Raw genomic sequence first — 27,649 nt, forward strand, 5'->3', positions numbered from 1 at the left:
CACCATTTCCTATTCCAGCCTCCAGACTGAGCTTACTAAATTTGGTGTGTATCATCAACAGTCTCACCTGACTATTTGGGAAAGCATCAACAATTACCTCTTTTATTATTATTATTATTACCTTGTTTTGCATGTTAGCAGGTAGGAATCAGGCATATCCCCCTCCTTATCCTGCATTTACAGTATTTTTCATTTAATGTTTTTTGGTCCATCTTTTTGAACTTCCACTCTATTTTCAATGACCCTGATCCCCATCCCCACCCAGCTTCCTTATTACTCCATTCAAAGGAAGCAGAAGGACAAAAGACATTGCCACTGAGGACAAGTCACTTGACAATCTGGAAATTAGGGAAGGACAGGAAAACTCTCAACTGTTAAGTAAAGCTCTCAGGAGTAACAGTTCCCAGAGTCTGGGTCTCCAAACAAAGGCACCTGTTTAGAGTCTTAATAATAGAATCTTCAATTTAGAATAGATGCATTTCTGTGTTTCAGTCTTTATTCAAGTCCATTTTGATAGCCACCTAAAATTGTTTTGTGGGCACAAACAAGAGACACTATTTTCCAAGCATACTTTCCTGCTGTGTGCTTCTTTTGGTCACTAAGACTCTCTTTCCGCCATCATGCAGCCCAGTGTTACCATTCCAGACATGAACCTCTGCATCCTTCTTCTAGTATGTGCTTGCCACTCAACAAATATGAAGCAACTTGATTTCCAACTCCCTTTGCTCACAATGGTTTCCATGCCTCCTTCCCAATCACAATGGTCTCCTCTTTTCATTGCTGCCCACCCAAATCCTTTCTCTGATTCAAGGTTCCAAACAAGTTCCAATTATACTATAAAACTTTCCTCCCCACTCTGGTTCTCACTGTTATCTCTTTTAATTATGTTCTTTAGTACTTGTTACAGTGATTCATATCCTGGAAACGAGTGTGAATCACCTGGGGACTATTTAAAAAATATAGACACAGACCAGACAGACCTAATCAGAGTCTCAGTGGGTGAGACTACATCTGTAACTCTAACAGACATCTACAGTTTTACAAAGCTTCATAGGCAATTTCAATGTGTAACTTGTGTTGAGAAATACAGATAATATGTAGATGACTAATTTTAGTATTTAATCATATCTTGCTATAGCTACTTATCTGTCTTACATGTATATGCTTTGTAAACTCCTAAAGGACATGTTTTTCTTTTCTATTGTACCTAACTCAGTGTTACGTACAAGGCTTATACCTTTGAATGGATATTTTGATATTAAATAACTAGTAAATAGTAAAAGCAAATAAATAACAAAAACACCTAAGAGTTCAATAAACATTTTACTATGCCATGCACTAGAGCTATGCAGATGAAAGCTATCTTAACCCTTCAGTCTATAGTCATTGACTAAGAGATCAAGGTTGCTAGAAATGTTACTTGACCATTGAGGTAGACATGAGGATAAGGAAGGTTTGTTGTGATGAAGACACTTGACCGCTGAGAGAATCGTGAAATGTGGGCACGGTCTCTGATTTTGTGGAGGGTGAGACGTGTCTGAGTATCTTTAAAAGATTAAAATAGTAGGGCCATCAACATTCTACACCTTCTCATGCTGTGCAACTAGTAGGGAGAAGCTAAAAAGCCAGATGCACCTACTTGTATCCCCTAATCACCACCAAGATAGCCACTCAGTTGGAAGAATCATCTGCAGCTTTTCTGCTAACTGACCATGTGGACATGCACATGACGAATAAATGAAAACACGTGTTTGCTATGGCACTTTCATGGCGATATTTAGATGCCCACAGACTGATCATGGGCAGTAGGTCAGGTTCCAGCGCTGCCCCAGGCAATAAGGTGCAGACTGTGAGAGGTTTCTCTTAGGCGCTCCACTCCGTCCCTCTCATCTCCTTCATCTTCCCTGGTGCATTGCTCCTTCCATCCCAGGTGCCTGCTAACAGCAAGATCTTTCTTTCACATTTAGAAAGACCTATTCTTAAGTTGTTTAGTCGCTAAGTCATGTCTGACTCTTTGCAACCTCATGAATTGCAGCACACCAGGCTTCCCTGTTGGAGAAGGCAATGGCAACCCACTCCAGTACTCTTGCCTGGAAAATCCCATGGGCGGAGGGGCCTGATGGGCTGCAGTCCATGGGGTCGCTAGGAGTCGGACACGACTGAGTGACTTCACTTTATTTGTTCACTTTCACGTATTGAAGAAGGAAATGGCAACCCACTCCAGTGTTCTTGCCTGGAGAATCCCAGGGACGGGGGAGCCGGGTAGGCTGCCATCTATGGGGTCGCACAGAGTCGGAAACGACTGAAGCGACTTAGCAACAGTAGCAGCAGCAGCAGGCTTCACTGTCCTTCACTATCTCTCGGAGTTTGCTCAAATTCATGTCCATTGAGTTGGTGATGCTATCTAACCATCTCATCCTCTGCCTCCCCCTTCTCCTTTTGCCTTCAATCTTTCCCAGCATCAGGGTCTTTTTCAATGAGTCGACTCTTTATATCAGGTGGCTAAAGTATTGGAGTTTTAGTTTCAGCATCAGTACTTTCAGTGAATATTCAGGGTTGATTTCCTTTAGTATTGACTGGTTTGATCTCCTTGCTCCTTCCAAGGAACTCTCCTTGCTCCTTCCAAGGAACTCTCAAGAGTCTTCTCCATTACCGCAAAGTGAAAGCATCAGTTCTTCAGTGCTCAGCCTTCTGTATGATCCAACTCTCAAATCCATTTGTAACTACTATGAAAAAAAAACATAGCTTTGACCATGCAGAACTTTGTCACCAAAGGTCCACATTGTCATTCTTATTCTTAAGCATGGGTCTTAAAAATAAATTCATAAGAAAATATAGTGTACTGATGTAGCATTAGTATCTTGCCAAATAAGTAAAGAAACTACGTTTTACTGAGTACCTAATTTGTGTTGGCTCTGCTATGTTGAGAGATGACGAATAAATTAAATAGAGAAGGTGATTAGAGGACTGGGATTCCTGCAAAGTACATGGTTGATCCATTTGATGGTGGCTTTCTTCAATCCCATTTCTTTCTGTTCCTCAGACTCAATAATTCTTGTTGTCTTATCTTTAAGTTTGCTGAATTTTTTCTTCTGCCTATCCAAATCTTACTTTGAATCCCTCTAGTGATTTTTTTAAAAATTTCAGTTATTGTAATTTCAGCTCCAGATTTTTCTCTTTCCTTTTAGTTTTCCTATTTCTTTACTGATATTTCCGCTTTATTCATATATTGTATCTCAGTACCCGTGACATACAGATGGTGGCCTCTCTCTCCCTCTATGTAAGGTGAGCCCTACCTGTAGCTTCTCTTCCTAGGGGATCACACTCTTAGTCTTGATTCTAGATGCCCCTTCTAAGATCCACAATCTGCTCTGGAGTTCTTTTTTTTTTTTTTCTTTGAGTATCTAGTTGATTTTGTTCCCAATTCTTCCCACAAACAGATTGCTTTCTAAACTGGGTCACTGATTTAATCTGTGAGCTCAGGAAAAGGTCAGTTTCTAGTGAGGTTTGCCATCTTGACAAATGGTCAAGGATAGGCACACTTTGCAATCTACATTCAATATCAATCTTTATCTATTTGTATGCAAATTTGCTCTCTCTTTGTAATATCACCCTTCTTTATGGGATGTGACAGCAATATATTTACCCCAAGAGATCATAGCAGTTCCTCCCTCATAGAGGTTTTTGAGAATTCAATGAAATTATACAGACAGAGAACCTAGAACACAGAGTAAGCACTCCCCAAAGGTCTGTTGGTTTGTCTTCACTTTCGCATTAGGCCTGATAGCCTGGTGTTTCTCAGGCTACTTCTGTTAGCAGTAACCCGCCCAATTCCTCCCGCCACCAACCCCAAGCTGTCCCTTCTTCCTCCTTCAATAGAATTTCCATTAATGGTTGTGATAGCAGTAGTAACAGAATTAAAAATTAATAGGAAACTCTTTGGTGTGCCTACTTAGTTAGCACTAATTATAATCACTTCCTTGGCATCGATAAGCATGAAAGAGCTCTGGCAGGAAAGGCATTGTAGGCACCGCTCTAGCCCTCTCGTCACTTCCTGTCACTTACGACTCTACGAACTGAGACAAGGAATTTAGACCCACTCTGTCTGGACTCTGCCGTCAGTAGGAACTTAATCACCTTTCTGGGGTGGGGACCCCCACTTGATTAATGCTGACCCAGCTGTGATGTCAGGAAGAAAAATCAGCAAAATTTAAGTTTCAGTGTCGTAAATGCCTACTTAGGATGGTTTATTAAGGAGAGAAAAAGACAATGACTGCATATGAAATCCTAAAGTAAGTAATTTATCACAACATAAAGAAAGGGAAAAATGAACTGTGTAGTATAAAAAAGTAGTAAAATATAAACCTGCAGACAGAGGATAAGTTTCTCAGGTTAAAATTAAGGATTTGAAGGAGGTCCGAGGAGTAGAATTAAAATCAATGCATAATTAAGAAAAGAGTCAAGAATCTTGCTCCGATCCTGTGTTGTTGTTTACCTGTGCTAGAACAGAATCAGACAGGCCAGGGAAAGACTCTGCTTTTTACCTGAGCTAGGTGACTGGTGATGGTTCCAGGCCTGGCTATGGGAGCCCTCAAGGGGATTCACTCCCTGCCTTTGTCTGGGGAAAACCTGCCCCTCTCCCTCCACCGCCTGCTCTTGAAGGATAGATTCTATAACTTCCTATCTCCAGGATAAAATCGTCAGGGTCCACTTGAAGCTTTTGGGTGGAGCCAGAGTTTCAACTTTCTCTGAAATGTAACATCTTCTTGAAAGAAGCTTGAAACCAAACGTGTACCTCCATTTTGCTTCAAGAAAAAAAAAAAAAAATCTATGAAAAATTTTAAATACACCAGAAATGAGAGGGAAATAATTTTATTTGCAAAGTATCCTGTATTCTGTATTCTCTTACCCCAATGTCAGCGAGAAGGGGGCTACTCTGAGACATTTCCTGGTCTCTCTGGTGCTTTGGCCAAAGCATAGGCCAAAGCTCCAATATTTTGGCCACCTGATGCAAAGAACTGACTCATTGGAAAAGACCCTGATGCTGGGAAAGATTGAAAGTATGAGAAGAGGATGACAGAGAATGAGATGGTTATGGACACGAGTTTGAACAAGATCTGGGAGTTGGTGATGGACAGGGAAGCCTGGCATGCTACAGTCCACAGGGTCACAAAGAGTTGGACTGGACTGAGCGACTGAACTGAACTGAACTGGTGCTTTGGGAGTCTCAACTAGAGACCTGTTACCACCAGTGGAAACAAGAGATAAATTTCCAGTGGACCAGTTTGATGTTGGACTGATTCTGTATTCCATAGGTACATCGGTTATCTGGGGAAATATTAAGACCATCAAGATCAAGTGCTTACCCGCCCCCCAACCTGATACTTTCATGTTTCTCCTAACAAACCAGGTCTCCTCACCCTCATTCAAGTATCCCCAGCTCCAAGGAGGCACCCATGTGAGTGAGCACTTCATATTATATATGAATGTGTGGATTGATAGTTGGGAGGATAGATGCATGGATGGATGGGTAGACGAATGGATGGATGCATGGATGGATGTTAACATTAATAACAGGATAGGTATGTTTTTCTGTATAATTGGTGGGAAATGATACAGAATCATGATTGGCCCAGATAGTGATAGGGTAGGTCAGTGATGGACTGGTGTTAATGACAGATTAGTTTATTAGTTAATGACAGATTAAGTTTCATAGATTCAGGATGTTTCCAAATACATCCAGGAAATCTGTTAGAGAGAGTCAACAATGCTCTAGGAATGATGCTAGGAATTAATACGTGACACCAAACTCAAGGAAATAGAATGAGTAGTAGTTATAAAACTCCCCACAGGGAAAAGATGACTTTTTTCTCTTCATCACATACTGCCTGCCTCCAGCCATATCTATGTTGACTCCTGAGATAGAGCCATTGAGTATTTCTTTCCATTTGCTTTTCCTGCGTGCCGACAGCCTTGGCATGGCCAAATCACAAACGGGCTTCCCCAGAGTGGCCAGCAGAATGCTCAAGCTGTTGTACTGCTTGAAGCCCAGCACATTGTAAAACTGCTTGCCCTCAACCAGGTAGAGCTCTTCCAGATTACCACATGCTTCAGGACACAGGAACCCATGTGGGCAAGGTCCACCAAGGTTCACGGTGGCAGAAGCCTCAGATCTCACCTGTAAGTTCACTCCCTACCAGCCCAGATACCGAGCCGCTGAGCTGTTTTTATTTGTTTATTTATTGGCTACTCTAGGTCTTCATTGCTGCGTGCGGGCTTTCTCTGGCTACTTTTCAGTTATGGTACACAGGCTTCTCATTGTGGTGGCTTCTCTGCTTGTGGAGCATGGACTTTAGGGTATCCATGCTTCAGTAGATGCAGCACATAGTCTCAGTACTTGCGGATTCCAGGCTCTAGAGCACAGGCTCAGTAGTTGTGGCACATACACTTAGTTGCTCCATGGCATGTGGGATCTTCCTGGACCAGGGATTGAACCTGTGTCCCCAGTGTTCACAGGCAGAGTCTTTACCACTGGACCACCAGGGAAGCCTGCCACTGAGTTTTAATGGACTGGGTTTATAGCTTCTGGCCTGACTGTACGTGGGGACGAAGTTTTTGGTGCCCAGGAGATTGGAGTCAGTGGGAGATGTGATTATCATTGTTGAAACTGTTTCCTATGCAGGGATCACTTATCCTAGAGCCCAGATCTTCCAGACAGAATAGTTTCAGGTCTCTGAGCCTCAATCCCATTTCAGCTCTCCAGTTAGGCAGTGCATATCCGTGGAAGCAAGATTGACACTTGGGCTACAGTGTCTCTGACCTGTGGCTTTGACCTACAGAAAAGAAAAAGGTCATCTGAGGTTTAACTAGAGCTTCTAGAATAACAAGCATGACCACTGTCATTTATTGAGACCCTATCGCTCTATAATAGCTGCTGTGCTGTGATTAGGTATATTAATTTGATTAATGATGGCATCCTCTTATGAGATCCCTGTTCTTGTTAGTTTTGTTAATGAAGAAACAGGGAATCAGAATCACTAAACAATTTTCTTAAAGTGGCAGAGTCAAGATTTGGACCCAGGGATTTGAGGCTATAGCCCACCCTTTTTCTCTTACACTGCTTTTTTTAGTGCTACCATATGATGAATGCAACATCACAATCAGATGTGCTGCAGTGGGGAACAGAGTACCAGGAGAACTCGTACTTCGTTAATCCATTTGTACATCAGTTTATCTGGGCATCTCTTCTGGCACGTGATTCAGCAAGAGCAGAAGATTTAGATGAGATTATCTTGAAGAAGCATCCATGACCAGACACTTGCTGGAAGATTTTTAAGGCAGATCCTACAGGTGAGGCCCGACTCTTGCAGCAAGTCCTTATGAAGGAGAAAGTGAGCTGGTCCCTTCCACTTTCTGAGCTACTATTCCGAGAAATAAGCTGGAGAAGCAGCAGGAGGTTAAGCTCCCAGAAGAGGCATTGTTATTCTCCAACTGCCTCTTCTGTCTGTCCTGCTGCCTAAACAAATACTGTCCTAGATATCTGAAACAGTCACCTTCCAAGAATGCACCTGATATATTCCAAAACAGGACAGATTTTTGAAATGGTTTGTCTGCATTTCAAGATCCGGGGAGGTTTTGTATTTTCTCTACATGTCTATATGGTCCCCCTTAGTGTTTACCAGACACCAGTACCTTAGTTTCCTGTTTTTTGTGTTTTTTTCCTCTTTGGCTGATGCTTCCTTGTAACACTGTGCAATTAACAACTGCTGGGTTTGACTAGTACTGCAATTAACAAGTGTTGGTTTGGACTAGTGGCAGGCACTACTGGCTTGCAAGGACCTCATTCTTTAATTTCAGATTTGGGCATCTGCCATTGATTACATCTCCCTATCTTATTAGTGATGGAGCAATCACTACAAATAAACTTCAGGAGCGCTCAGCTCCAGGTAAAACCATGCCAGCATAAATCAATGAGGTGTTAAACTGTATACCACATACACTGATACTATGTAATTCTATTTTTCTGGTTCCTGGAGCCCTCCCACAGACTTTAGGACTTAGTTTAGAAATCTCTCTGCCTTTCCCAACTTAGCTCATAATGATCTCATACAAAAATTTAGACTTCTCAGAAGAGATTCTGGAACAATGGGAACTATGAGGGTTGTGTTATTCTTACTATTCGACTACATCTGGATTATGTCCAGTTTGACAGTCAGGATCTGATGAAATCTCTCTCAAAGTCATTCCCTGGACCACTGGCATCAGAAGCCTGTGCTTGTGGAAAATGAAGAGGCCCTTCTAGACCTAACAGTCATTCAGAATTTCTGTAGTCAATGCTAAGGAATCTGAATTTTAAACAAGATTCTTACTGATATGTGTTGTTGGAGCCCCCACAGGAAACAGATGACACACTCAAATTAGGGTAATTGGAGGAGAGTTTAATAAAGGAATCATCTTCAAAAAAGTAGGCAAGGGAAACCAAAAATGTAGTATTCTGGCTCGCAAGAACCCTAGCTAAGGTAAGAAGGGGCATGGAGAGAGAGAGAGAGCGGTTAGTGGAACTCGGAGTAGAAGGGTTGTAGGGGGATGGCCACTAGGCAGGATGTCCTTGGGATTCTCCTGATGGATGGTCTCAACCAGTCTTAGGTGGTCTCACAGAGAGGGAGCAGGGAGAATCAATATCCTGACCTCTCTTTACCCCTAACCTCTGATCTCCTGCTGGGACTCCCCATCACTGAACCCAATGAGAAGCCAGAGCAAGGGACTCACAGGTCAGACCCCCAGGACACTGGGCAGGGTGGGAAAGAAGGTGACTGGATCTGCAGGGACAAAAGGAGACTGTCCCCACCTGCTTCTTGTTCACTGCACTCGGAGAATCACTGGGTAGTGAAACTTTTGCCCTGTCCCTGTCAAATCAAGGCCAACTTCAGTTCATAGGCAAGTGAGAGAAAGAGGGGAAGCAGAACAGGAGGAAACTGAAAAGTCATTTATGAGAAATCCAGGAAAGACCAGAGATCCAGGAAGAGAGGTGGGTAGTGGGAGGGGTGTAAGCAAGGCTAGACGCCGCTTCCCTGGAGCTCACCACACTCCCTCTTGCTGCTCTGCAGGTTACTTCTCTGACCTCTCTTCCCTGGCACTTCTCTCTGAACTCCCCAGTCTGTTAAAAACCTAATATTTGGGGGCAGCATTTCATGTGTGTTGACTCTTCCTCTTGTATCCATCTTTAATACAAGTGGTTTCCTATGTTTATGAACTCTTTTCAAATGATTCATTTGACTGATTCCAAGAGCTCTGTGACTAGTTACTGTCAAGAAGATCCCCTTCTTCAGGGGATCTTTCCAACCCAGGGATTGAACCCAGGTCTCCTGCATTGCAGGTGGATTCTTTACTAGCTGAGCTACAAGGGAAGCCCAAGAATACTGGAGTGGGCAGCCTATCCCTTCTCCAGCAGATCTTCCCTACCCAGGAATTGAACCAGGATCTCCTGTATTGCAGACGGATTCTTTCCCAACTGAGCAATCAGGGAAGCCCAGTTACTGTCAAAGTTGTATCAAAAAGAAAGTGCATAAGGAACAGCAGCAAGAATAGGGTGGACATCTGATGGATCCTTAGAGAAAGTTCATTAGACATTTATTTTGACTTTATTGAGAAGCTGGGAAAAAACTGAGATTACCTAAATGGTCTCAAAATCATGTCTCCAGAGTAGGAATTGCTGCCAGCTCCCTAAACATGGTCATTTATCTCATAGGTATCTTAGCAGTTAATGGAACAGAACCTGTCCCAACCCACCCTTTTGTAATAAGGAAAATGCAGATTATTTTTCTTTTTAATGACATTTTGCCTTATTTTCTTTGGCTAGAAGTTTCCCTCACAGCTACATTTGACTGTATTCCAGCATCTTCCTTATGGCACCAGAGTCCTTATAAAGTCTGGAAGTAAACATCCGGATGTACAAGACAAGTCCAGCTGGGAGAATGAAGATAAAGCATAAAATTCACTGGCTGTTCCTCTGAAAATGAAGCCTGAATTTCTCTTTGTCCTTCACACCCTAAATTCATCCAACTGCTCATCCGAGTGTGATAGCATTTTATCAAAAAGAATCAAGCCCTCTGGGAAAGACAAGCAACAAGAATCACCATTTATTGAACACATATTATATGCCTAGCATATTCTATATATTTACCCTGCATTATTTTATTTAATCCTCACAATGACACTGTGGACTAGGTACTATTATTATCACTTTTTCTAGTGTGGAGAGTGAGGCACACAGTGGTTTAGGACTGCCCTGCTGGTCGATCTTAGAGTCAGGATTAAAATCAAGATGATCTGACTTCAGAAGCTGTGCCCTTAACTACAAAACCATGCTGCCTCTCTGGGTACTAGGAGCACCTGTATTTAAGTGCATCAATTTCTTTCCATCCATTTCTTATTGTTCATCAATAAGTATTCAAAGAGTGCCAGACACTGAGGGCACAAAGCTGAATACAACTGGTTCTCCCTTCAAGCAGGAACATGATGGGCCTACAGAGGAGAAGGGGGCAGTGATGTATCATTGCAACATATGCAACAGAAATAATCAGGACACTGTAATATGTACAGAGTGTCGTGGAAAGACAGAGAGGAAGTGACTAATTCTTTTCAGGGAAGTTGTGATAAACTTCACGGAGGACGTGACATTTAAGCCTGTCAAATAGCAGGTGCTTGGAAAATGTTTGCTGAGTGAATGAATGAGTAGCAACTGAAGTTCATCAGAAAGAGAAGGTGATAAATGAAGGAAAAACCATAAGCAGAGAGTGACCCTGGACTCTGTTAATCATTAGGGAACTCAAGAAATGTGTGTTAAAAGTGGGGCCGAAATGGGTGTTCCTGAGATCCAAGTTTTCTGAGCTGCCCTGAGTGTTGGTGTCAGAACCTTGATGAGGCTGAAAGCCAGGCCTAGGGGATAAAAAGGAGCGGAGTGACCAGCCAGGTCAGCAGGGAGTGAACAGGGCTCACAGCCACAGTGAGGTGTCTTTAGAAAGGGCAGGAGCTGAGGGGAGGCCAGTCAGCCTGGGAGTCCCCCTGAGCCCACAGAGGGTGATGGAGAGCTGGATGAAGACCTTACTAGTTATAGCCAACAGACAGGAGGGGTGTTTTTTCTACACGTTCCATTTACGATGCCCATTGCGTTTGCACCCCCAATACTCTGAGAGACTACAAAGTTGCAAGAAACCCAATCCTTTCAGACTGTCCATCATATGTGCTTTACCCCAGTCTTAGAAAGCATCCCCTTTCATTTTATTTTCTTGTTCACTAAGGACCAAAATGAATTTCCAGCCTGGATGTTTAGGTGGGGCTGCTGCCCAGTGATGAGGGTCTGGAGCACATGCCCCTCTCTAGAGCCCTTCCTGCCTTGCATTCAGCAACTCCATGAGGATCACTAAGAGTCCCCACCTGTGGCCCAGGCTCAGCAGTGCAGACATAGGCCAGGGGCTGCCCCAGCCAATTTCACAGGTCTTTCCTGTCTATGTTCTCTCTGTCTCCCCCAACACAGATAATTCATAGCAGTGAGCATGCCACATGCCTGGTACCTGCTGGATGGGTAATGCTGTTAGGTCCTGGATCCTTGGGCATTGCCAAACTGACTTACAGGCTCTTTTACTCTGCATCCTTATCTCCTCTGCTGTCTTTTCCATGTCCCTTGCTCTAAGTCAAGCTAGAAACCCTCTATTATCACATTTAGATGGAAAATGTCTTATCTGCATAAACATGTGTGAGTAAAAATGAACTGTACATTGAAATCTGCACCTGCAGCTACTCTTCCAAAAGCTTTAAACTAATGCAGAAAGAAAAAAAGTTATTTGGCAAATAAATTATGCCCTCGCCATATCCAGACAGCATGTCTTTCCTTATGCTTTCTATATCCCCTTTCCTTGGCATTTCTGTCCTCTATGATCACTAGAGTCAAGCCAAGGAAACTCTTTACTGCTCTAGACTTTGAAAAGTATAAGGAAGGAAGGAAAGAAGGGAGGGAGGGAAGGAAGGGCCTTTGGGAAGCAGCAAGAGTCAGTATTGTTGATTAAGCCCAGTAGGTCATCAGGGGCTTCGTTCCCCAAAGAGAGGATGTGGAAAGGGGCCGGGCATGGATGATAAAGGCAAGTGCACCCCTGTGGGTTTGCTGTGTCTGGCCCTGGGCACCTCGTGATCTTGGCCATGGTGCCCGTTTTCCACCCCCACCTCTATTCCACCACCATGTTAGTCTGTGGCGGAGGGGGGTGGGTAGAGAGGAAAGGGGCAGGGATGTGGTGTGAGAGGAATCTGGGAAAAGCGAGAAAACAGAATGATTTCACCTTCCTAAATCTCTGTGCTCAACTTCCTAATCCATCTGAGACAGAAAGATATTTGAAATACATCACCCCAGTCACAGATGCTTGTGAAAATTGCACAGAAAGTCTTTGAATATGTGCTAAGCAGTGTGTGAGGCACTTGATAGGCATGATTTCTTTTAATAATTTTTTATTTCATATTTATTATTTAATCTTTTATTTGTTTCAGAACCCTATGAAATAAATGTTATAATGAAACCCATTTTACAAATGAGAAAAGTGAGGCTTAGAAAGCATTCAATCATTTGCCTAAGGTTACTTATATTGTGGCAGAGTTGAAATTCAAACTCATCTGACTCTAGATATAGAAACTTATATTCATCCAATTTTAACAAATAGCTTAAATAATAAAATTTTAACAAAAAGGTTAAAAGGGAAGAGTTTATTCTGCTTGTCACAAGGCTTATGTATGATTTCTCTTACCTCTCAGGTCCCCAGGTTCAAATCTCTCTGTCTACTCTTAGTCCAGGGCTCCCCTGGTGGCTCAGTGGTAAAGAATCTGCCTGCCAATAAAAGAGAGATCGTTTTGATCTCTGGTCCAGGAATAGCCCCCAAAGAAGGAAATGGCAACCCATTCCAGTATTCTTGCTTGGAAATCCCATGGACAGTGGAACCTGGCAGGCTATAGTCCATGGGGTTGCAAAGAGTCATTGGACACAACCTAGTGATTGAATAACAACTCTAAGTCCAATGTGTTAACTCACTAGATCATATACATTGATTAATAAAGACTGACATTAACTGGGGGTGTTGGTTACTGATGTATCTGCATAAGAAAAAAATAAAATCAACAAATATTGCAAAAACAATATTTATAGAAAATAAAATATTTTTGACACACAGGTGAATGCTCATCAAGAGTAGCAGTGGGTAGAATTCTAGGATATCGCTCCTTTTTCCTCATCCAGGACAAGTCACTGCTGAATGATCACTGGGAAAAAGATACTGGGCTACAAGCGACGTTCAGTTCAGTTCAGTTCAGTCGCTCAGTCGTGCCACTTAGCAAACTGCAAAACTGTAACAGCCGGGATTCCTAGTGTTTGCTGCTACGGTACTGGATGCGTTTCCTTGTCAAAGTTTTTAGACTAGATCCAGTCTTTTTTTTCTTATTCTGGTATTTTATTTTTAAATTGAGGGTGAAAATTTGGAAAGAAATAGTATCAGAGTTTGAGTCCAGGTTCCTCACTATCTTTAAATTGGTAAGAATAACAATAATAATAATAACACAACAACAACTAGACACTCTAAGCAATAGTATGACAGATGAATTCACATCCAAATCATTTGTAAGAAAGAAAAGGGCTGAGAAGGAGGAATCTTTGAAGTAAATTAGACATTTTAGAACACCTTTTACTTTCAAGTTACAGTTTCCGGCCTTCGTTTAAGATAAAAAGGAAGGGGTGCCCCAGTCATGGCAACCCAGTGTTTTGGAGTTCCTTACACTTGGACTGCTGAGAAAAGTGAAAAGAGACAACTTAAGAAGGAAATTAAAACACAGGATGCTGAATCTAGGAATTGGGTCCATTGCCCCACAAAGGACTTCACTTCCAGACTGACATTGTCAAGAAATTCACAGATACTCCATAGACAGCAGTGGTGTTCATATTGAAATGTGAAAGTACATGTATGTGCATGGGCAGAGTCACAACATATGTGGAAAAAAGCAATTTTCCTTATTTCCTTCTCTGCTGGAAAGGGGGCTAAATCTAGAGTAAGAGAAACATTTCAAGGTGAATGGTTTTATTTTAAAACTAGGATCACATGGTTCTGTAAGGGTAAGAATAAACCCGGATTCGACATGAGGGAGAAAATGAAATGGAATTTTACACACACACACATACCCATAGACCCTGATCCTGCTTATTTCCATCCACGAACACATCCACCTATTTGTGAAGCAAATATATAAGGCAAGAGAAATGAAATAAGAGACTGATGAGCAAAAGAAGTTGGCGTCGTGAGAGAAGCAGTTTTGTGCTGTTCTCTACTTTCTTCTTTACTTTATATTTATTCTGAGCTTTACTCGGAATACTGAGAGATTCGAAACCTGTAAGTCCAGGAAATATGACCTGGTGACTCTGAGTTTTCTGCCTAAAAACATCTAGTTTATATCTTAACACCCTACAAGACTATTTTGTACAAAACACTCCCCTTTCCATTTCAGCTGCACTCTAGCATGGCCTTGGCTGGTTTTCTGGGAACTTCTAGAAAACAAGCTCTTCTAATAATGAGTAAGGTTATTTTTTAAAATCAGCTTTATCAAGGTATAATACGTGCTCTATAGTAAAAAGCAATTATTTGGGAAGTACAATTCAGCATTTTGGTGAATGCATATGGTGATGTATCCACCACTAGACTCACGTTGTAAAGCAATTCCTTTACCCTCAAGAGTTTCCTCACACCCAGGGAGTCTCCTCTCCCTAGTCCTGGCCCTGGGACTAGACTAAAGAACCCCTGATCTTTCTGTTGCCATAGTTGTAGGTCTGTAGAACTTTATAAAGATGTAACCAAACAGTAAGATAACTTTGAGGCTAGTTTCTTTCATTAGCAAACTGCTTTTGAGATTCATCCACGTTTGTTGCGTGAATCGCTTGTTATTTCTGAGCAGTGGTGAGTGTGCTGCAATCTGTTTATCAAAAAAAACAAGTCAATGGGAATTTGAGTTGTTTTCAGTTTTTGACTATTACGGATAAAGATACTGTGAACGTGTACAGTTTTATGTGGACATATATATTTTTAATGAAATATGATTTTATTACTAATATTTTATCTTTTTTTTCCTTTGTGAATTCGGTGTTCTTATTCATTATATGTTCTCAAGGTTATGTGTATGTGAAGCAAGGAGAGAAATCTCTCTTTTTTTCCAGCCATGCCATGGTGCGCGCGGGATCTTAGTTTCCCAACCAGGAATCAAACCCGCGCCCTCTGCAGTGGAAGCTCAGAGTCTTAACCACTGAACCACCAGGGAAGTCCCTATGTGTGTGTGAAAGTGTTAGTCACTCAGTTATGTCCGAATCTCTATGACCCCATGGCCTGTTAACAGGCCACTAGGCTCCTGTGTCCATGGGATTCTCCAGGCAAGAATAGTGGAAGGGGTTGTCATTCTCTTCTCCAGGGGATCTTCCAGACCCAGGGATTGAGCCCAGCTTTCCCACATTGCTGCCAGATTCTTTACTGTCTGAGCCATCAAGGAAGTCCGTATGTGAATGTGAAAGTGAAAGTCACTCAGTCATGTCCGACTCTTTGCAACCGCATGGACTATACAGTCCACGGAACTTTCCAGGCCAGAATACTGGAGTGGGTAGCCTTTTCCTTCTCCAGGGAATCTTCCCAAGCCAGGGATCGAACCCAGGTCTCCCGCATTGCGGGCGGATTCTTTACCAGCTGAGCCACGAGGGAAGCCCAAGAGTACTGGAGTGGGTAGCTCCCCTAGTAGTTGAAGCAGACCCAGGAATCAAACTAGTAGAACAGGAATTGAATAGAACAGGACTCAAACTAGTAGTAGACCCAGGAATCTAACTGGGGTCTCCTACGTTGCAGGTGGATATGTATATGTGAATGCTATCAATTTTTCATGTTTACCTTTTATCTTGCTGTCTTAACGAATTCTTTTAGTGAGATATTTTATCATTAATTCTATAAGGTTTTTCAGGTATACTTTTATGTCTTCTGCAAGAGGGATCATTTTATTTCTTCTTTTTAGTCATTGGGCTATGATTACTTTGCCTAGTCTAATAACATTAGCTGGTACTTCAAAAATGATGTGAAATGACTATGGACATGGTGGAAAATGCTGGCCTTAGGAGTGAGATGTTGGTCTTTCATAATTTTAAGGAGATAGTCACCTATTTGTATTTTCTCAAGAATTTTAGTTAGGAAAGTGTTAAATTGTGTCAAATAGTTTTTAGCATCTCTACAAAAAATCATTTGGATTTTTTTCTTAGGTCTATTACTATAGTGTCCAACATTTAATCTCCTTTGAACTCCTGGCATAAATATCATTTGATTATAGTGTGTTACTTTCAGCATTTTCTTAATATTTCTTAACATGGTTTTAGAGTATGTTCACTAAAATTTAAGATTTTGGCACCAATGTTCATAAATCATGCTGATTTGGTCTATATTTTTTTCTTTATTTTTTAAAAATCAGATATAGGATTTGTTATACTTGCTTCATAAAAAGAATTTGAATGTTTTCCTTCATTTTATATGCTCAAAAACAATGTGTGTGCCATATAAAATGTACATTGTAATTTTGATGAATTCAATTATTTTTAACTCTAATGAGGTTATTTCACTATAAATTTTTATTGTGGACCCTGAAGTATGCCCACATTATCCACTGCTGTGCTAAAGGGAATTTTTTTTTTAGTATATGACCAAAGTAAGGGATTTGGCTAACTACTACTACTAAGTCGCTTCAGTCGTGTCCGACTCTGTGCGACCCCACGGACTGCAGCCTACCAGGCTCCTCCATCCATGGGATTTTCTGGGCAACAGTACTGGAGTGGGGTGCCATTGCCTCCTCCGAGTATCTAGTATTATCTTTAATTTTAGAGATGGGCTTTACTTTTAGAGATGTGAACACTAGAGATGCAGGTGCAACTCAAAAGATTGCCTTTCTTCCCACATAACCTGAGATCTGACCTGTAGTTTCTTGACACCACAGCTTCACAAAAACACGTCTTACATCTCACATGGGCCACTGACGTGTGAACTAATCTCGGATTGAATCTTAGGCTCCCGAGTCCTTCACCACGGATTGAATAAAACACCATTCCGGAGGGCAGCTTTATAAACTGAAACACACATGTAATGTCACTGCTGCTGCTGCTGCTGCTAAGTCGCTTCAGTCGTGTCCGACTCTGTGCGACCCCATAGACAGCAGCCCACCAGGCTCCCCCGTCCCTGGGATTCTCCAGGCAAGAACACTGGAGTGGGTTGCCATTTCCTTCTCCAATGCATGAAAGTGAAAAGTGAAAGCAAAGTCACTCAGTCGTGTCCGACTCTTAGTGACCCCATGGACTGCAGCCCACCAGGCTCCTCTGTCCATGGGATTTTCCAGGCAAGAGTACTGGAGTGGGGTGCCATTGCCTTCTCCGACATGTAATGTTAGTTAAGGTTAAAGCTTGTGTAGATGAAACAGAGCACTGGTTTCTCTCACTTTGAGTAAATTACTAACCTCTCTAAACTTGTTAAATAGGAATAGCAGGGCTCTTTTGTGAGGTAACACAAGTAACGCCCCAGCACACTGTCAGTAGAAATATTAACTGTCGTTGTTGCCGTCGCCTTGATTTCTCATTCCTGGTTAGCTGCTGGTGGGACCCCCAGCCGAGTTCCGCAAGGACACTGACAAGCATTCTGAGCTCTCAGCCAGTGTCGTTTCCCCAGCTCACCTTTCAGAGACCAGATTCTGGCAGAATGAGCACTTAAATTGGTGAGCGGATATATGAAAAGAAAAAAAAGTCTGCAACGCTCAAATAACTCATTTTGGGTACAGGCTGTAATGAAGATGCATTCTTCAGGGCTTGGAAATAAAGTCTGAGCTATTTCTTCGTGCCTCCTCTTGGGTCCAAATGAATCCACCATCTCTGCCTGTCCATATAGGAACACACACACCGCCCAGGGCAGAAGCACTTTCTATCCCCTTTCTCTACTTGAAATGTGGAGTCTACATCCATTCTGGGCTCCCAGGTCATACCGCTGGGAGATGACTGGGGCTTGAGACCCAAGGAAGTTAAATATACAGAAAGAAAATGCAGTTAAGGAAGGAAGGAAAGTTGTACAAATGGGCTTTTAAATCATGTGCTAACTCCTTAAAAGGCAGTGGGGGGTGGAGGGAAAAGCCTGAGGCTTCACATGGAATAGAAAGAGAAATCTCCACCCCCCAGCAAATACACACTCTCCCCTGGTTCTAACTGAAAAGCAGAGCCCAAGATGCAGTCACTAATATACAAGACACAACCCAAATGTGTACATCTTCCCTTCATTATAAACCAGGTAAATACAGCAATAAATACACCTGGTTTGAGACTATGCAATGGCAACCCACTCCAGTACTCTTGCCTAGAAAATCCTATGGATGGAGGAGCCTGGTGTCCATGGGGTAGCAAAGAGTCGGACACGACTGAGCGAATTCACTTTCACTTTTCACTTTGAGACTGTGCAGGAGAGGACTTTTTTCCAGCTACAGAAATATGTACTTTAAAAGTAGCACTTCATAAAAAATAAAAAAATAAAGAAAAAACACTGGAAGCAATTCAGGTTAATAGCTCCAAGGCATATTGCTTCCAGCGGTTGCTATGGCTATCTGTACCTTCATCTCACTTATTAAGTGATTTCAAGTAGCTTCAAGTTTTGGGAAAAACCCAAATGGTCACCTTTCAATTTGCAATCCTCTGGCTGTGGCTGGTTTAGTTTCCTGATTCTGATGACGTGCTGCCTGGTTGCCTAGAAGTTGAGCCCCAACTTCCAGGTCCCTCCTGCAATACTCAGTGATCCACGCACAGACTAGTTCATATCTATTTTTTGAAAAACAAAGAAAATCAACTTTATATGAAAAACAGAGCGTTTGTAAGACATATTGATGGCATTTGGTTTATTTCATTTTATTGTACTCATGCTAATCAGAGGTAGTGTCCCAAGTGATTCCAAATCTTTGTGTCCATGGTGGAGCGTTTCCATGCATACCTCAGACAGCCTTCAAACTCCAGCTCCTAGCTCTCCAAGTTCTCCCTGAAGACTTCTTGGGCTTTTCATTACATATGATAGAATCATCCCACACAGCATGGAAGGGTTCCTTGGTGGTTACAAGTTAGTTGCTTCTATGGAACTGGATTCTGAGTACCTTGAAAGTACAAATTTCAATGCTCCCCTGTTCCCTCTTCCTGCCTACTGCCCTCTGCCCATTAGGACATAGATTATGCACCTAGTGTATAATAAAAATAGTGTGTAATGTACACGGTATATAACACATGCAACGTATATTGTATGTAACTCATAATACCTGTAGAGTATGATGCACCAAACTTGTAATGCACATGGTGTCTAACGCATCCAGTGTAAGATACCTTGAGAATATAATGCACCTAGCAGTGTATAATGTGATTTCCCTGTGATTGTACAGACTCTGATAAAGGCATTACCACCAAGCTTTTCAATCTTCCTCTGACAATTTGTAGATTCTGACAGTTTGTAGAAACGGTGACAGACTTTATTTTTTGGGGTTCCAAAATCACTGTAGCCATGGTGACTGCAGCCATGAAATTAAAAGATGCTTGCTCCTTGGAAGAAAAGTTATAACCAATCTAGACAGCTTATTAAAAAGCAGATACATTACTTTGCCAACAATGTCTGTCTAGTCAAAGCTATGATTTTTCCAGTAGTTGTGTATGGATGTGAGAGTTGGACTATAAAGAAAGCTGAGTGCCAAAGAATTGATGTTTTTGAACTGTGGAGTTGGAGAAGACTCTTGAGAGTCCCTTGAACAGCAAGGAGATCCAACCAGTCCATCCTAAAGGAAATCAGTACTGAGTATTCATTGGAAGGACTGATGCCGAAGCTGAAACTCCAATACTTTGGCCACCTGATACGAAGAGCTGACTCATTTGAAAACACCCTGATGCTGGGAAAGATTGAAGGCAGGAGGAGAAGCGGGCAACAGAGGATGAGATGGGTGGGTGGCATCACCAACTCAGTGGACATGCTGCTGCTGCTGCCGCTGCTAAGTCATTTCAGTCGTGTCTGACTCTGTGTGACCCCACAGACGGCAGCCCACCAGGCTCCCACATCTTGCCTGGGACTCTCCAGGCAAGAACACTGGAGTGGGTTGCCATTTCCTTCTCCAATGCATGAAAGTGAAAAGTGAAAGTGAAGTCGCTCAGTTGTGTCCGACTCTTTGCGACCCCATGGACTGCAGCCTACCAGGCTCCTCAGTCCATGGGATTTTCCAGGCAAGAGTACTAGAGTTTGAGTAAACTTTGGGAGTTGGTGATGGACAGGGAAGCCTGTTGTGCTGCAGTCCATGGGGTTGCAAAGAGCTGGACACGACTGAGTGACTGATCTGAACTTGTAGATTCCATGTCAAGGTCTTTCACCATCTATTTTTAACCATATGCCACATACACCAGTAACTCGCCTTCCTTTCACTCTTTTTAGGGTCAGTTATTTAGGACAGGGGTCCCCCAAGCTCTGGAATCTAATGCCTGATGATCTTAGGTGGAGCTGATGTAATAATAACAGAAATTAAGTGCACAGTAAAGGTAACACACTTGAATCATCCCAAAACTATTCCCCTACCCCCATCCCCATCTGTGGAAAAACTGTTTTCCACAAAGCTGGTCCCTGGCGCCAAAAATGTTGGGGACCTCTGCTTTAGAGTACCTTGAATAACCAGAAGAAAACAGTGAGCACAGTTTAGGATGGTTTGCAAACTCACTTGCCCAGGCAGCACGGTTTGGTCAATCAGTGCACTTTCTTTCCCATTATTAACACTTAGCACAGGCAAGGGCTTCCAATTTCCCCCTGGGTCACCCAGCTTGGAGAGGAGGTCTGAGCCCTTGAAGTGTGGTTTCCATCTCGGCCGGCCACCCACAGCCTGACTCGTTGGGACACACACAGGGGCGAGGGGGCGGCTGTTTGTCTGCGAAACTGTTTTATAAAAGCTCCCCCTGCCCTTTATCCCTCCCTGGCTGCCAGCAGTGAGGTCTCGCATCTCCACTTGGCAGCCACGACCCGTGAGGTCATCTTTTCACTGCGCTGTTTCCTTCAGCATTTAGACACTCTGGCTGGGACTCAATGTTTACAAACCCATCAACCTGGGAGGAGCTTGGTGTTGAAGAACATGAACATGCCCTTGCTGGCACCAAGGGAAGTGAGGACATGTTCTTGGGGGCAGAAGGGGAGCAAGGAGCCAACAGCACGCAGGCTGAGGATACCTGTCTGTGAGGCGCTCTCTTCAGCTCTTGGCAGGACATCAAGTCCTGAAAGGAGGTGAATGACTCGTCATGTCCAGTCTAGTCCATGCTGTTGCTTGGAAAAGAAAAAGAGCTGGGTGCTCAGGGTGAGCACAGTCCCCAAGCAGCCAGTCCATGTATAAGTCACACAGGATGACATCCATGCAGAAGGAAGGCCATCTCGGGAGGTGTTACCCTGGGGAAGCCCCCCCTCCCCAAACACACACTGTGAGTTGATCTCGCTCACGGAGCTAGTGACAAAGAATCTGCCTGACAATGCAGCTGACACAAGAGATGTGGGTTCGAGCCCTGGATCTGGAAGATCTGTTGGAGAAGGCAATGGCAACCCACTCCAGTATTCTTGCCTGGGAAATCCCATGGACAGAGTAGCTTGGCGGGCTACAGTCCAAGGGAGCATGAAGAGTCAGACACGACTGAGCACACACACACACTAGAGTGAGAACAAGCAAAAGGAAGTGCCTTCTTATGTGGACGTGAGGAAACAGGGGCAGGATAGGTATAAACCACTGAAGGGCATCCTTCAGACACCAGATGGTCTCCAGCAAAACGTAACAGTTTCTAAGTCCAGCAAGAGCACAGATTTCATTCACACCGTGACTCATGGGTGCACACCACAAGACACAACTCTCCGTTTTGCCTGCAGCTGTAAGGGTTTCTTTCCTGAAGGCTCACTGACCGGTGGAGGAGGGGATACTTAAAGCTCCATCAGCTTAAAACCCAATTGCTTTAGGTCATTTAAACAGTCTCTGATGAACACTCAGGTCACATGACAGGCTCTCAAATGCCTCTGTCTCTCTCCCTGGGAGGTGAGATCTTCAGAGATAATATCTGAGGAGCTGATGCTCTCTTAGGGCTGAGGTGAGCCTGTGGCACCTCCAGCCTCTCCGATTCCTAGAGAACCCAGTTGTTACCCTGCTGCATGGATGCACAAGTATGAGTCTGGGCTTACTCCCAGGGGACTCTTTCAAGGTCCTTACCTTGCCACAAAAGAACCAAGGTGGGGCACCAGCAAGCTAAACTTTAAGACTTCCTGTTGCCAGACCATGCAGTATGGCCAAACAGACCTTGATGGGGCTGCACCCAGGCTAGGATAAAACTGCCTTCTCTCCAGGTGCCCACAGGGAGCAAACTAAGAGTCCTTCCTTGCCCTCAGGTCCTCTCTCTCTCTCCCCCCTCCTCCTTTTTCTGGGCCTCACAAACATCCACATCCTGGAATATAAGCTTAAGCTCCAAAGAAAGTAAGAACAACCCTGAGTGACAGTGTGATCATCTAGATTGGCACTATTCTGACATAATTTAGAGACAGTTTTTCAAAATGTGGGCTTCCCTGATAGCTCAGTTAATAAAGAATCCGGTTCAGTTCCTGAGTTTGGAAGATCCACTGGAGAAGGGATAGGCTACCCACTCCAGTATACTTGGGCTCCCCTTGTGGCTCAGCTGGTAAAGAAGCTGCCTGCAATGTGCGAGACCTAGGTTTGATCCCTGAGTTGAGAAGATCCCCTGGAGAAGGGAATGGCTACCCACTCCAGTTTTCTGGCCTGGAGAACTGCATGGACTGTATAGTCTATGGGGTCACAAAGAGTCGGACTTTTTGAGCGACTTTCACATACATATCAAAATATAATAATTATTAGAATCTAACTTGAGAGCACAGTATGCCAAATAGATGAAAGCAGAGCTGGCCTGTTGAAGAAGATAGAGAAGAACCAGCCCTACAGGCTATGAACCCTGGAGCTTCACAGATACTTATCTGTGCAAGTTACTGATTTTTTTCCAAACCCATCATCTTCTGGAGAAGTTGGGGTCTCATGCATGAAGGAAGTTGCCATGCAAGTTGCAAATAGCGTAGCCTAGATTCAAAATCTGTCTCTGAACTTTCCACTACATTATGCAACTAATTTTCCCCCAAATCTTCACTTGATCACAAAGACCATATGCTGCTAATACTCAGCTGCACACCAACCTTCTAATTCCCCCAGAGTCGATGACTCTTATATGTGAGAAACAATCACCATCAAAAACAGTCTCACAGTCATGCTTAACTGCAAAAGAAGTGAAAATTTCTAACATGTTTCAATCTGATTAATCTTAACTTAATGACTTCCTTATGTCTAGCCTTAATGAGACATCCCAATAAATCTTCTTGAAGCATATAGTCATGCTAAAGTCACAGAGACACAGCAGACATGACCTACTCAACACTTTAGCTGTTTAGCTACAGTCTGTTCTGATTAATACACTACTGAGGAATGAATGAATAAACCTCAGGATGTTAGTGGACTGTTTTACACACTTGCTAAAGTAAAGCTTACTTGGAGTTTACAAAGCACAGTGACAAATAAATGACTTTATCCCATTATCAGAATGCCCTGCAAAAAGGAGAGAGGAAGAAACGAATTTCAAGGAGACACTAGAGATAAAGGTGTCAGGCACTTTCATCCCCCTATCAAGGGAGCTGGCATTTGAATCTTCAAAACCTAAGTGATCACAGGCTAGGAGGTATGTGAATCAATGAACCATTTACTGCATGGCTGATGACTTGTAAACACACCTTGTTGCTACATGGGTTCAGGCAATTACTGGGCAATTATACCTGCAAACTACCTAGTAATTAAAAGATGGAGTCTCATGTGGGTTGTCATTTGAGAAGCAGTGGCTGCTTTCTCACTTCACTGGCCTGATCACATCCTCCTGAGAAGATGTTTGGGAGCCAACAGATAGGTGATCCATTTATAGAACAGCTGAATCTCAGAGGGAAGATGGCTCTGAAATGGTTCAAAGCAGTACTTCCTGGATTAAGAGAAAAGCCATAAGTGACTAAGGAACCATATCTGCAGATGCTGAAGTCCAGGGCACATGTGTGGAGTGAATATTTATTAAGTAATTATCTTCAAAAGTCTGGGCACATGAGAAAACTTATACCCACCAAGCAACCCTTACGAAATATCCATCTGGACACTGTGCTGAGAGCTTTACATCTACTTTCTCCTTTAATCTTCCCAACCAGCCTGGGAGGTAGAGATGTTATTGTCTGTATTTTCCAGACAAGTTTCCTGAGCTCAGAAAGGCTACACAGCAACCTCATATCCCCTCTGCTAGTGAATGGTCAAGTTGGGATGTTAACCCACATATTCTAACTGCAGGAACTCTGTTTATCTCTGTTTCTCTTCCTGGCATAAAGGAAAATGAAAGAGAATTTAAAGATGAAATTCTAGTCTTTCAGATTACTGAGAGTGAAATGACTCTAAAACAAAAGTTGCTCACACAGACCAAAGGGCTATAATGTACATTAAAGACAATGTACCAAGGCTTCAGGTTGCTCAGTAGTAAAGAATCTGCCTATCAGTGCAGGAGATGCGCATTCAATCCCTGGATCAGGAAGATACCCTCAAGGAGGAAATGACAACCCACTCCAGTATTCTTGCCTGGGAAATCCCATGGACAGAGGAGCCTAGTGGGCTACTGTCCATGGGGTTGCAAAAGTGTTGGATACAACTTAGTGATTAAATAACAACAACCAAGAATAGAGAATGTTTAAGGTATATGGTCCATACAGACACAGTCAACCTTCTAGATGTTCTAAACGGGTGTGACTTTTGAGCCAGATTCTTTAAAAAATGACGATTTTAACCTCATCTATCACAAGTGTGTAATTAGATTTCTCAAGTTCCATAAGCCTGCCTCTGTGACTATTGGACTGAGTGTGGAAACATGTTTTTCTTACCCTTGAAAAATATGATGTGCTAGAAATCCCTGGCAGGTGTGATCATGCTTTGGCTGAAAACCACCTGGTGAACAAAAACCCTAGTTTGAGAACTGATTTTAGCTGTTTGATAACTAGATCCCTAATATTTTCTTCCTTATCATTTCAGAGAATATTGCAAATCTGAGAAATAGTGTTACTAACAGTCATCAAGTTCTGTGTAAAGTTTGTTAGCCTGGAGACAAGGAGACCAGGCATACATGGTGGACATTTGGAGCAACTGTAAAATTGAAATATGAACTCATTTTTGGCCCTAGGAAGGAATGATTGCTAAGAACAGGAATTTCAGTTTCTACTACTGTGAAGGATTCCAGAGGTTGGTCAAAGTTAGGTACTAGAATGGGTGACTGGAGTAGAGAAAAGGGAGGGATCAGGATAAAAATTGGTTTTGTCTGTTACCAGAAGGTTGGATTTATCACTCTATATGTTACTATTGTCACTTGTAAAAGTGGAATAATACAATGTATTTGTATTTGAAGTGTATGCAAAAGTTCTTAGAAAAATTCTGTATTCATAAGGTATTATTTTTTTATTATGGGTTCAGTTCAGTTCAGTTCAGTCGCTCAGTCATGTCCGACTCTTTGCGATCCCATGAATCGCAGCACGCCAGGCCTCCCTGTCCATCACCAACTCCCGGAGTTCACACAAACTCACGTCCATCGAGTTGGTGATGCCATCCAGCCGTCTCATCCTCTGTCATCCCCTTCTCCTCCTGCCCCCAATCCCTCCCAGCATCAGAGTCCTTTCCAATGAGTCAACTCTTCGCATGAGGTGGCCAAAGTACTGGAGTTTCAGCTTTAGCATCATTCCTTCCAAAGAAATCCCAGGGCTGATCCCTTTCAGAATGGACTGGTTGGAGCTCCTTGCAGTCCAAGGGACTCTCAAGAGTCTTCTCCAACACCACAGTTCAAAAGCATCAATTCTTTGGCTCTCAGCTTTCTTCACAGTCCAACTCTCACATCCATACACGACCACTGGAAAAACCATAGCCTTGACTAGACGGACCTTTGTTGGCAAAGTAATGTCTCTGCTTTTCAACATGCTATCTAGGTTGGTCATAACTTTCCTTCCAAGGAGTAAGTGTCTAACTTCATGGCTGCAGTCACCATCTGCAGTGATTTTGGAGCCCAAAAAAATAAAGTCTGACACTGTTTCCACTGTTTCCCCATCTATTTCCCATGAAGTGATGGGACCAGATGCCATGATCTTCGTTTTCTGAATGTTGAGCTTTAAGTCAACTTTTTTACTCTCCTCTTCCACTTTCATCAAGAGGCTTTTTAGTTCCTCTTCACTTTCTGCCATATGGGTGGTGTCATCTACGTATCTGAGGTGACTGATATTTCTCCCAGCAATCTTGATTCCAGTTTGTGCTTCTTCCAGCCCAGCGTTTCTGTACTCTGCATAGAAGTTAAATAAGCAGGGTGACAATATACAGCCTTGATGTACTCCTTTTCCTATTTGGAACCAGTCTGTTCTTCCATGTCTTCACAATTCCAGGTCAGTTAAATTCATGTATTCTTATAGAAATTCAAGTATGTTCTCACTTATTTATAATTACTAATAACTGTGATTCAAGTATACCATACTTTTAAAAATAATGAATCAGTTTTCATAGTAAAAATATTTTTAAATTTCTATTAAAATTTTGAAGTAATTATCACTGCTGTACAAAATAGCAGTTTTTCCCAACTAAAAGACCCAACTCATTGGACCTGACAGTACCCCCTGACAGTCTAAATCATAGCAGTGAAAAATCTTAAATTTTTCTTTTTTGATAATGATGGCATTATCACTGACTTGGTTATGTGTCACTGGTTTACAGTATTGGCAATACACTTATAAACTATCCTAATTAGACTGCTTTTTGCCTCTTTTGAAACAGAATGAGAAAAAATGAGATTGTATCCACTGTTACTGTTCCTAGGGCTGTCACGACAAAATAACTAGACAAGCCCAGTGTTGTGATATCTTCAAGGGTAATGATGATGTTAACAATACTTCTAAAAAAAAGTTTTTATTGAAGTATAGTTGATTTACAATGTTTAACATGTATAGCAAAATGATTCAGTTTTATATATATATTCACTGAGTATGATAATCTTGAGGTCCACCCATGTTGGCATTATTTCATTCCTTTTTATGGCTGAGAAATAGTCCATATGTGTGTGTGTGTGTGTGTGTGTGTGTGTGTGTGTGTGTGTATCAGCTCAGTCGCTCAGTTGTGTCCTCCTCTTTGTGACCCCATGAACTGCAGCACGCCTGGCTTCCTGTCCAACACCATCTCCTGGAGCTTTCTCAAACTCATGTCCATTGAGTCAGTGATCAGCTTGACTTCCGTCTCCCTTCTTTTCTGATTCCATCCTCCATACCTGCTCATCTGTGAATCACATTCAACTCTAATTAACCACAACCTAATAAATGCATCTGCAGCAGCCAGACAGTGAGGTCAGTAACTAGGCCTCCAACATGAGGTACAGCTCTCCAGGATGGGGCTCCAGAGAGAAGACTGGATTCCAGACTTCCTACCTACATATTCTTACAGA

General features: G+C 42.6%; 1 long non-coding RNA gene across 1 annotated transcript in view; it reads left to right on the forward strand.

Annotated features, from left to right (window-relative positions):
• The first annotated feature begins 7,236 nt into the window (after positions 1 to 7,236).
• Positions 7,237 to 27,649, forward strand: part of LOC129653935 (uncharacterized) — a 64,844-nt gene continuing 44,431 nt past the window's right edge. Inside the window, exon 1 of the long non-coding RNA XR_008715295.1 lies at positions 7,237 to 7,350. This is a non-coding gene — a long non-coding RNA (uncharacterized LOC129653935). The remainder of the gene's footprint in view (positions 7,351 to 27,649) is intronic.

The sequence above is a fragment of the Bubalus kerabau genome, chromosome 5 (assembly GCF_029407905.1).
Source record: "Bubalus kerabau isolate K-KA32 ecotype Philippines breed swamp buffalo chromosome 5, PCC_UOA_SB_1v2, whole genome shotgun sequence".
Lineage (NCBI taxonomy): Eukaryota > Metazoa > Chordata > Mammalia > Artiodactyla > Bovidae > Bubalus > Bubalus kerabau.